Raw genomic sequence first — 12,248 nt, 5'->3', positions numbered from 1 at the left:
AGTGGAAAGGGGTCCGGAACTAGGCTCTCGGAAGACCCAGGAATAATATGGAAGCCCAGCAGAAGGCTAATTGAAGTGGGACTTGAACTCCCAGCAGGGAGAAGCCTGGGCATGTCAGTGCCCTGACGAGGGGGAGGAGTTGAACACAAGCCCAGGAGTGGCAAAGGACCTTTTTGTTTAGAGATGCACCCTGGGAGAGGATTGAACTGTTGTGTGAGTTGGCCAGGGCTGAGCCACAGAGGACGCAGTAAAGCCGTCTGGAGAAGGGACTGGCTGGGACTGACCGTTGTGGCTAAGAAAGTGGCCACCAGAGGGAGTGTGGGTGGCAAAGTCCCCTGCAATGCCGTGTCCAGGCAGGAGGAGGCACCCTAGAGGGAAGGACATGCATTGACATAAGGTTTTATCAAAAACTTAGTTATCTGCTTTGGGTGACTAGATGGCAAGTGTGAAAAATTGTGATGGGAGTGGGGAATAATAGGCACCTGTATAAGACAAAGCCCAGACTATTGGGACTGTCCCTATAAAACGGAGACATATGGTCACCCCATATCTGCTTCCAAGCCTAAGGGGAGTCTCTGTCTAGGGTTACTGACTTGGGAAGTGACACCTATTGACAAGCAGATTTGATTTCTCTTTTAGGCCCATAGTCTTCCATCGGAGTTGCACCTACTTGCTTCAGTGCTCAGTCCGGCCCATGGTCGTTAATCAAGAACCAATTTCCAGCAACTGGGACACAATTTTGTCTGAATAGGACGGTGAGATGAGGCTGCGAAGGCCTGCATTCAGGGAGAAACTAACCAGGGGGCCTCACCAAGCTACTGAGCCCATCACATTAATGGGAGCTGATTTTCCTCTTGTCTCCATGTTCTTCGACCATTACTTGTGGTGGTAACCAACAACTGGACTTGCAGCAGGGAAAGTTCGCTTTGTAGGGCCAAGCGGGGAGGTGTTCACAAGAGGATCTCCGTTCAGAAGGTGCTCCGCACAATGCAAAAAGTCTGAGGGGGCATTGCCCTCGGCAACCTGGGCTCTGGAAGAGGTCTGGGGATCTCTCGGGCTGGGAGTACACACAATGCTAGTGTCTGTGAGTCAGAGGGAGTTCTGTTCTTGTATTTTTTCCATTAATTGGAATAAAATGGAAGAGCTCCCATTTCAGGAGGAGATGAGCCAATTCAATCCCGCACAATTAATGACTTTGTCTACAGAATAAATCCAATTAATCATCACAGTGCTGTCCTTGATTGGCTGGCATAAACTCTCTTGATAGATTGTCTACTGCAGGAATGCTTTCAAGCTTTGTACGGAGACAGGGCCAAATTCATCCCTGGGGAGACTCCATTAACTCTACTGGGATGGGGCCTGATTCCCCACTTCCTTGGGTAGTCTCCTACACCTGTTCACACTGGGTGATTCGCTGACATTTTACATCCTCTTTACACTCCCAGATGCAAATGTCTCCCCAAGGTGCAAGGCAGTAGAAGTGAGGTCTTTATAGGGCCTGAGGAAGGAAGACCATCAGCTCTGTCCCACACTGTGAGGTCTCTAGGGCAGGGACTGTCTATATGCACTTTGCCTAGCACAGTGGGTCTCTGATTCCTGATGATTAGGGTCCTATATCTGCTGTCACCATACAATTAAATAACAATAAAGCTGGTTCAGAGCACTTTCCCATAGCACTTGTCTAATACCAGGCAGATATGGACCACTGCCCAGATTGTCAAAGATATTTAAACACATAACTCTAATTGATTTCAAAGGAAATTAGGTGTCTAAATACTCGGGTCTCTCCAAATCAGCTATTCTGACACTGAGGAGTCGGCATCTCCTCTGACTTAGTGGTTTTATAGTTGCATCTGGGTAAATCAGGAGGGAGGCACCAGAGAACCTGACCCTCTGTTTTCAGAGTAGTGGCTCTAAACATGTTTAGACTGCTAGGGTCCTTGCATTGCTGTGAACGTTAAAGGAAAAATCCATACTAGGCAAAATTGCCACTTTTTGCATGGCTTCCATTGGCGATAACCAATCAGCCTGTGGATGCTTAAATCTCACCCTATGCTTCCTGGAAGGCCTGTGAACCAAAGCAAATGGGTTGGCCTGAGTTTGGGGTTTGTAACGAACGGTGAAACTGGGTCAGCAGCGTCATGCAGCCCTGCTTCAGACAAGGGTCAGGCCTGGTCGATCTTTTAAAAATAACAGTTCATGATGTATCTTCTAACAAGTACAAGCAGGATTTGTTTGGCTGAGGCAAAGGAGAAACAGCATCATCCATCATCAAATACATCTGCACTGATGAATCCTAGGAGGTACTGTCACTCTTCGGAACAGAAAACCAGAAGCTTCTGGCTTGCTACCTGCTCTGGAGCTCGCGTGGCTCCCCGAGCCTTGACACTCCTGCAGGCCCTGCTCATCTCAGGCTGAGCCTCTGTTATAACCACCTCAGACACAAGGAGCGGTCTTAATAATGTAACTAATTTAGCAGACACTCATCATTATTTTATTCTTTTCATTGACTGAAGGATGGTCTTATTTCTTATTAATGCCGGTGAGCACAATGGAGATCTGGCAGGAGATGTAAAAATAAATAAAGAGAAGCATATCATGGAATCTTTTAAAATGTTAATTTGTCACATCTTTTTGTTACGCTGAAAACAAACCAAGCTCCTTGTCTCCATGCGGACGGCCTGGGTGGGAGCACGAGAGATCTAGGGGCAGCTGAGATTTCAGTTTAACTCTGAGGCTACGGCTACATTACAGGGCTTACTGCGACACTGCTATGGCAGCTGCTGTAAGCTGGCGGGAGAGCGTTCTCCCATCGACTTCCTTACTCCAGCCCGGCAAGAGCTGTGTTGGCAGGAGACGCTTGCTGCCATAGCGCTGTCCACACGTAGTTGGTGTAACTTGCGTTGCCGCGGGGGTGGCTTATTCACACCCCTGAGCACCATGCGTTATACCCACTAAGCTGTAGTACAGGCCTGGTCTCAGGAGGAGCCCATCTGGAGAAATGATCCCTTTTGTTGCGATCAGAGGGGGTGAGGCTCACACAACTCCGATTAACCCCTGCAGTCACACAAGCGAGGGCAATCAGTCCTCTTGCTTTGGGGGTAGAAACTGATCGCCAGCTGGGAAAAGGGAAAACATTCCTCCTGTGGCATAGGACCACGATTACCGCTGTGCACTTATGACAGGCATCACAGTAGCACCCTATGGATCAGGGCCCCGTTGTGCGAGGTGCTGTACCCACACCGCGAAGGATCATCCCTGCCCCATTCGAGGAGTGTGAAGAGCTTAACAAACCTTCGTGAGTGTAGAATCCCAGCCTCCCCCTCCACAGGAAGGCTAAGGCTGTACTTGGGGATCCGGCCTGGGCCTCAGGGTTCAGATTCTGGCTTTGGGGTGACCTGGACCAAGCGACTCTGGGTCTCCGTTCCCCCTCTGTAAAAAGGGGATGATCTTGCTTCCTTTCCCTACCATGGGATGGATGAAAAACAGGATGGATTTTCTCCCTTTTTTTTCAAAATTTACCTGAAAAATGTCTCCAGGATGATGAGTTTTGAAAACTGTGACACTCCCTCCTCCTGCCTTTTGTGTGCTTAGGCAGTAAGCTCTTCAGGGCAGGGACTGCTGCTTGAGTTGTGTTTACACGGCACCTCGCACAGTGCAACCCTGGTCCTGGCTGGGGCCTCTAGACGCTGCTGTGATGCTACTAAGTGATTTTAAGGTGGCTGAATATTATCCCTAGTTCGCCAACATGGAGACTGAGGCAGAGGGAGAGCCAGCGCCCAGCCCCCTCTCGCTGAAGTAAAAGGTAAAATGCCCCTTGACGGTGATGGGAGCAGACACGGGGTCTCAGGGAGTTGTGTCCAAGGGAACGCTCTAGCTTAGTCTGCACAATCATGCCTCCTCCGGCCGCTCGGCCCCAGTGTGGATGCACCCTGCCAGGGCTGCTCGTTTATCTGACGTGGGAGGGGGTCGTGTGTCGTGGAAGGGCCCAGCTTTGACCCTGGCTCACCCTCGCGTCCTCTGTACGTTGCCACTTGTTTGGTCTGAGGGCACACGGGGGGAACGCGGGAGAGCTGGGTACAGAACCAGAGACTCCCTGCTCCCTGTGACAGCACGTGTGCGGAGACCTGCTGCTTGCAAGGCACAAGGTGACGGGGAGGATGCAGGTTGCTTTGGCACCCTCCCGAAATGATGTCCTTAAATGCGGCTTCCTGGAGCGGTCAGGTTAGCCAAGGCCTAATCCGATTGGTACCGAGCTTGTGACTGGCCAGGAGGTCTGCTTGCGGTGGTGCTGAGACAACTGACTGCTTCTCCCCAGGTGGCCCTTAGCACTCCCCTTGCTGCTCAGAGACACTCGGAGCTATGGTAAGGAAAGGATTCAGCGTAAACGCCTACTCGGAGAGATAGAAGGGTCCTGGCTTGTAACTTGGGGGACGGATGTGCTCCTCCCAGACTGCATCGGTGCCGCCGCGGAGTCGGTAAGCCTGGAGCTCTCCTGAGGTCAGCGTGAGGTGCCTCCCGTCTCCCAGCTCCTGCTCGCCCGAGGAGACAGCCTGTGCAGTCTGATCCGCGAATTATGGGATGAGTAACTGTGCAGCCCTCCCAGTCTCGCTCCTTCTGAGAGTTTGGGTTGGTTTGGATTGTCGAAGCTGCGCGCTTCCGTTTGCGCACGCTGCTATTGTCTCAGCTTGCTCACTGGGCAGCGACGCTGCACTTCCAATTGCTCAAGTATCAGTGCAGGTGGAAGAGGCTGGTTGTGTGACACAAACAAACAAGCGCTAGCATCAGGCACACTGGTGAATGGAAAGGGCAAAGGGAGGAGGGCTGATTAGAAATCTGCCCTGTAGTGCTCTAAGCGCTCGTGTGATAGGTTCCCATAAAAGTGCATTGGGGGACGAAAATCATTTGAGAACCTCGCCCAGAGCTGATGACTTTGATAGGGAAAAGAAAGCAACAGGCTTTTCCCTAAATATCTTAGTGCCACTGTTTCTTTTGCAGCTAGTCTCCTGGGAGTCACACGTTTCAGGAAGCAAGTGCAGCAGGGACATGGTATTTACAGAACCTAGATGAGACAGCAACATGTCTCTCTTAACTGATTTGGTTCAGAGTTCCTTTTAATACTTGGTTTTAGGTGGTGCATTGGGACTTCATTTTTAACCAGTTTCTGGCGTCATCTTCATCACTGCAGTATCTGAGCATGGACCTCTGGCTTATGCTTGTCATGCTTTATTGCACTTCTTGCTTTGTGTAGGAAAGTGATTTCTCTCTTCATGGGCAGGATTTATTGCATGGCCAGCCATAGCATTAGAAAGAATCCAATCAGAGTAATACCTACACTCCTAAAGCCACTTTCTGAGTTGTGCTCTCCAGCCAAGGCGCTCAAAGCACTTTGGGAACATGCAGGATTTAGGTCTCACAGCAGCCCTGTGCTAAACGTTATCATCCCAGCTTTACAGATGCACGGAGAGGCCAAGGCCAAGCTACATCCTTCAATTGGAACTGTGTGGGCACGTGCCTGTGTAACCCACACACCTCCTGGGTGCGGTGTTCTGTCCCATCTAGTGGCACGGAGACCACTTAGAGGGAGAGAGAGAAAATGAGTCTGCTCTACAGCCTTAGCTAACAGCCATATGGCTTTTAGCTCATGCTGCAGAGGCTCATGCACTAAGCTCCCAAGGTCCCAGGTTCAATCCCACCTGCCAATGACTAGGGTCTGTAGGTGTTACAGCTGCCTTCCCTGGAGCTCTGCATGAGTGCAGGGGTTTGCTTGGATGCATCGTGTTGCTGGAGAGGGTCCCTAGAGTTACATGCCTAAACAAGTGGCCTGGTTTTTGTGGTGCTCAAAATCCATCGCTCCCATTGATTGAAGTTCCCATTGATAGGTGCCTGATTTTAGACAAGTTTGAAGGGGTCAGAGGAATTGCACTGACTATATTCTGTTTGCACATAACAAACACAACTAGATCAGGATCAATTGCACCTAAGTGACAATCAGGTTTTAGTTCAGTGATCCATTCCAATTGATCTCTCAGAATGAGAGCTACTATAGAATTACCCTGACTTGGTTGCAATACTTTTTGTTAGCAATTATAGAGGATAGGTTGCTAGGACCTCCAGAGAGGCTTTATTGGTAGTAGCATGAGAGCACCAGCCTATGTCCCCCAGAATGAAATCCCCCAAGATAACAACTTTTCTGTCAACATATCATAGATAGTTAAGGAGCTGCTCATCCTGTTCCTTCATCTGATTTGGTGTCTAGAAGGGACCCACACTACCCTTATCTTGTGACCCTTTGTCATGTTGTCTGCAGTGACTCGAGCCTGGGTCCCAACCTCAGGGCAGACTGTTAAGACCAGGATACAAACCCCAAATTGGCTTTGAGTTCAATACTTAGATTTCACCAACCAATTATCAAGTGTGTACTCCTCAGGCACTATACCATTCTTAATATGGAGTTACAGTCAATCCCTTTGGGTACTACGATCTGTCTTGCCACCCTGGTAAGCTGACCTTTGATAGATTAGATGGTCCCTTACACCAAGAATCACAGCAATATTCTGGTTACTCCCAGTCCCAAAGGAGCAGTCACTTACTCTCAATCACACCTTAGATCTTACACCAAAGACTACAGTTGTAGCTAATCCTATAATAAACTATATACACATCTATTAATAGGGAAAGGAAACAAGAGTTATTTACAAGGTCAAGGCAGGTAAACCTAGATGCACAAACGAGTTACAATCTTAAATTCAAAATAAAGTAGAAATTTCTATAGTAAGAAAGTTCTATTTGTCCTTTAAGGCTAACTCAGGCCAAACAGCTGGGCCTTCTTGCTTATGCCAAGAATATCTTGCCCTCCAGTGTCCAGGAAGCATAGAAATACAGTTCCTTTACGTTAAGGGTTATCATGCCCCTCCTCCCTTTTATTCTGAGCTGCAAATTCAGCTGATGGGAGGAATCCATTTGGATGACTCAACTTCACTGGAGGCTGGGTGAGGCTTAGCAGAACAAAGATTTTTGTCCTCTTTAATGTCTTGCAATAGCTCATCTGGTGTTGAAGGACCTTCCCTATGGGTGGAACTTAACACCTTCTGTTGGAGACCAGCACTTCATGCTAGTTAATGTCTCTCTCCTGCCTGATGATTTACACAGTCACAGAGGCTTACAATAAAATACTTGAATATTACCTTATAACATGGGATACAGATGCTATAAGTGAGATTAATGTATGCAGCAACTCACAAGGATTCAATAATGTCTAAATACATTCCTAGATTCATAGATATTAAGGTCAGAAGGGACCATTATGACCATCTAGTCTGACCTCCTGCACAATAATTCTTAGAATTATAACCCCTATTTTAACAATACTCACACACAGCTGAGCCATTCAGATTCCAGTCCTGTATTTGTCAGTGTTCAGTTAAGACACTGGGACCTTGGCATGAGCTGGCACCTGGTCTGCCAGTGTCACACCCCTATTTTGTGATCTATCAGTTAGAACATTGACTCATAAGCACTTCAGGTCCTTTCCTCCTGACCTGTCAATAACGCTAAAGTGCCATCCTGCTCGATTTCTCCCATTTTATCTTTCATAAATACAGTGTAATTATTGCTAGTAACACTCCAGTCATGTGATTTCTCCCACCAGGCTTCAGTTATACCAATTATGTCAAATTTCCTTTCATAAATGAGTAATTCTAATTTCTCTTGTTTATTACCCAGCTATTGGGAGACATTACCCAGCCTCTCTAGGCAGCCCTGGAGGACCCACCTTTTCCGCTGCTTTCCTGGGGCGGGATGTGGTAGGACTAAGGGGCCTTCACTATGGGGCCATGAAGGACCAGGTGCAGAGTGTCCCAGTGCTAGAGAGAGTAAGGTGTTTATTTAAAGAGTGTTGGGTGAAGACAAAATAACACATTTGCAGAAAGGGTTTGAGAGACTGTTTGGTTGCTGCAGGAACTGTAGACATGAATTTCCAAACACTACAGCAGTAAGATTGTATTAATATAGCTTCCCCATCCATCCACTTTAACACCTTCAGACTATAAGAGATGCCCTGAGATAACATTAATTTGGCTGCCAAAAGGAGAATCATGCAGCGTATCGAAGGGTTAACTCACAACTCTATCTGCTGTAGGTAGGCAATATATTAAATGAAAGGAAATAGTCTTTACTGGGGAAATCAATTTCCTCTTATCAAATCTCTTTAAGTGAAAATGTCTCAGAATTTTTTGCAACTCCTACAGAAACAGCTTTGCAGTTGGTAACATTCTGTGATCTTATTTGATTTGCAATATGAATTAATACTGGTACACCGGGGCTTTTTTTTTTTTTTTAAAGATCATGGTATATCTAAATAGTTGGGTTATGTTTTGTGACAGGGCAAGGCCAGATGGCTATAGAAAAGTAGTGGGAGATAGATACATTAGCTCCAGGCTAAACAAATCCCTGGTACCAGGATAAGTGAAATGGCAGCTGCTCCAGAGCAATTAAGACACCTGGAGGCAATTAAGAACTTTCCAGAAGGCAGGGAGAAGGCTAGGTTGACTGGGACATCTGAAGCCAATCAGGGGCTGGCTGAAACTAGTTAAAAGCCTCCCAGTTAGTCAGGTGGGTGTGCATGTCAGGAGCTGTGGGAGGAAGTTGTGCTGTTGGAGAGGCTGAGCAGTACACACCATATCAGGCACAAGGAAGGAGGCCCTGAGGTAAGGGTGAAGTGGAGCTTGAGGAAGTGGGGGCTGCTATGGGGGAAGTAGCCCAGGGAATTGTACATGTCATGTTTCTAAAAGGTCAGCTACCATAGCTGATACTATTAGGGTCCCTGGGCTGGAGCCCGGAGTAGAGGGTGGGTCTGGGCTCCCCCCATATTGCCCCCTGATTAATCACTGAGACTGGGAGACAACAGAGACTGTGCAAGGAAGGATAACTTCTCCTTACCTCCCTTGCTGGCTTATGATGAAAATGGCTCAGTAGACTGTGACCCTTGTCTCTAACGAGAGAAGGGTTACATGGAGGGTCACAGTGATCCTCTGAGGCTAGTGAAACCCACCAGGAAACGTGGGACTCACGGAGGCAAGGACAGAGCTTTATCATAGTTTGTAATTTAAATCACTGTTTAAAGATTCAGTGCAAAGGCCTGGAATATATAGAATGCATGCCTGACTAGCTACACATCTTTGAAGATCTTTGTAGAGGGGAAATACTGCTTTTTTAAAAAAATAGTAAAAATATACAAATTTTTCTGACACATGTGGCATCATCATTTTCCTTTGCAGGTTTTTTTTTTACTAAAAATAAATAAATATGTTCAGCTTCCACATTAAAAAATTTATTTGAAGTCATGGGAGGCTCTTTTCTCTTCTAAACAAAGATTTGACAGGGGGAGGGTGGGGGGGGGGCTTGTTGGTTGAGGGCCCATGGAAAGTAAATTGAAAACCTAGTGCTCCCCTGGCTGGGAAGAACCTCTGAGGGCACTGGAAACAGTGGGAGTTGTTTCTTATCATAGAATATCAGTGTTGGAAGGGACCTCAGGAGGTCATCTAGTCCAATCCCCTGCTCAAAGCAGGACCAATCCCCCAAATTTTGCCCCAGATCCCTAAATGGCCCCATCAAGGATTGAATGCATAACCCTGGATTTAGCAGGCCAATGCTCAAACCACTGAGCTTTCTCTCCCCCCAACTATGCAGTTTCCTCTCACGTCTTCTGCTGAGAGAGGCGAGGTATGCTAGCTGGAGCCATATTCCTGTGGGTTCCCTGTCTAAAGGGACGTCTCAGCATAGGTATATATAATGGCAAGTGAGCATGTGCTGGTGTTAAATATTTGTATCTAACACCATAGGTGTGCATGAACTTTTAGTGTTGATTTGCCTGGTGTGTGTGCATGGAGTTGCTGTTCCTGTTGTTTAAGGATGTGGGTTGTGGCTACTGAGGTCACATTCTGTACTGGAAGGTGGGCAGACCAGGGGGCTGCAGCGAACAGCAGGCCCTGCGGAGTTAGTTATGTCTGGTATGAAGAAAAGAATGTAATAGCCAAATACAAGGTCCCCTTGCTTCAATGAGAAGAGCAACACAGCACGTGAGGAGAATGGAGCGGAATATAGTCTGCTCCCCAAGCTTGTCCCTTCTTCAGTGCTGGAGCACAAACTCAGCAGAGTCCTCACCCAGGGGGGTCAGCAGGATCTAGGTAAAGGAGGAAGCATACTGTTGAGTCCGCACTTCTCTCTTATGCCCTTCCTGGGCTGGGAGAACAGGCTGCTTTCCTCACTGCCACGTGATTCTGAGATATACAATAGCTTTGAGGGTTGAGTCCTCAAGAAATGCTGCTGGAACAATCAGGGACTGCTATTGAATTTTTGGCACAATGAAGGGAAAAATAATTAAACAAACTAATGGGTCTTTAAAAGTCATTTTCAGCTAATCTGGGACCACAAACTCTACAATGTCTTCATCATAATTGCAGGGTTATTGAATAGTGTCATTACAGGACAGAGTTAAGGTTATTTGGATGTCCTAATAGTGCATTTCCATACATAAACGTAACTCTGAATTTCGTGGATTTGTAATGCTCCGTTCTGAGATTACTACAAAATCCCTGTCATGGGTTTTATCCTTAAATTACCATCTTGTACTTTCAATGTGAACTCCGTGTAATGTAATTTTTTGTCTTGGAATATGAAATGTAAATATTTGATCAGACAGTCTATCTAGCATTTGTAGACATATTTAGCTGTTCAGCATGAAACCAAAACCCAAGGTAACTTTATATGGTAACGAAAATATGGTTTCGGGTTTACATTTTTGTCCCTGTTGGGGGTGGAGGATGGAGAGAAGAATGTTAACTGAACTCCTTCTGGAAATCAGTTCCCCTGTGCATTTCAGGGGGCTTAAAGGTGGCTGTGTATTGAAGGTCTGAAGGCAGCTACCTGGATACAGTAGAAAACACTCATTTTCAATGTTTTGTTTCCCATTCTGTTCCACAGCAGCTCTTGTTATGTGAAGAGTTTATAAAGTGCTTGGAGAGCTGTTTACAGCTCTTCTTTGGGGCTGGATTCTTTCCATTCTCTGTGTTCAAGTTAATGGCTTCATTTCAGATTTCCTCTTGGGGGGTTCAGCCCAAGAGCAAGTGGTGAGCTGGAGCCAGTTCTCACTAGTTCGCAGGAACCGGTTGTTAAATTTAGAAGCCCTTTTAGACCCGGTTGTCCTGCGAGGGAGAACCGGTTCTAAAAGGGCTTCTAAATTTAACCACTGGCCAAAAGTGGCGCCTTAGGAGCCAACTCCGTGGGTGCTTTGGGGCTGGAGCACCCACGGGGAAAATTTGGTGGGTGCAGAGCGGCGGCGGCTTCGCGCTCAGGCCCAGGGAGGTGGAGCGGAGGTGAGCTGAAGAGGGGGGACGCAAGGAGGGCTGCCCTCATCGCAGCAGGTAACCTGAGGGGGGCGCAGGGGAACCGCTCCCCACCCCACCTCACCTCCGCCAGCCTCGGCCTGAGCGTGAAGCCATCGCCTGCTTCTCAGCTCGCCCCGGCTTCCCATGCGAACAGCTGATTCACTGGAAGCCGGGGGGCGGGGGGGGGAAGGGCGGAGAAGCAGAGCAGGGCGGCGCATTCAGGGGTGGAGACGGAGCGGAGTTGAGGTGAGCTGGGGCCGGGCGTGGGGCGGGGAGCTGCCGGTGGGGGCTCTGGACCCACCAAATTCTCCCCGTGGGTGCTCCAGCCCCAGAGCACCCCTGGAGTCGGCGCCTAAGGTGCCACTTTTGATGTGATCAGTGGGGGGAGCGGCCGCTCCCCCTGCTCCTCCGCAGCTACGCTACCCCGCCCCTAGGAGCCAGAGGGACCTGCTGGATGCTTCCTGGGAGCCCACCCACGTAAACAACTCTGGGACTCCCCATCTCGCCCCGGCAGGTCCCTCTGCCTCTTAGGGGGTGGGGTGGGCACCCATTATGGTGGCCCATGAGACCCTCCTGCCCGGTTCTGGGGCAGTCAGGGGACAGGGGAGGGGGATAGATGGGGCAGGGTTCCTGGGGGGGGCGTCAAGGAACGTGGGGGGTTGGATGGGGCAGGAGTTCCAGGGGGCGGGGGTGGGCCATGACCCCCTCGTGGGGTGAGGAGGGAACCCATTGTTAAGATTTTGGCAGCTCATCACTTCCAAGAGCCCTTATTCTAATGAAATCAACTCTGTGCAATTAAATCTCCTCAAAGAGCAGCGCCATAACTGGATGGTGCTGAAATAGCAAAATCTTGAAAGCTGT

Source organism: Caretta caretta, chromosome 6 (genome assembly GCF_965140235.1).
Source record: "Caretta caretta isolate rCarCar2 chromosome 6, rCarCar1.hap1, whole genome shotgun sequence".
NCBI classification, from domain to species: domain Eukaryota; kingdom Metazoa; phylum Chordata; order Testudines; family Cheloniidae; genus Caretta; species Caretta caretta.
Note: the sequence above shows the minus strand (reverse complement) of the source record.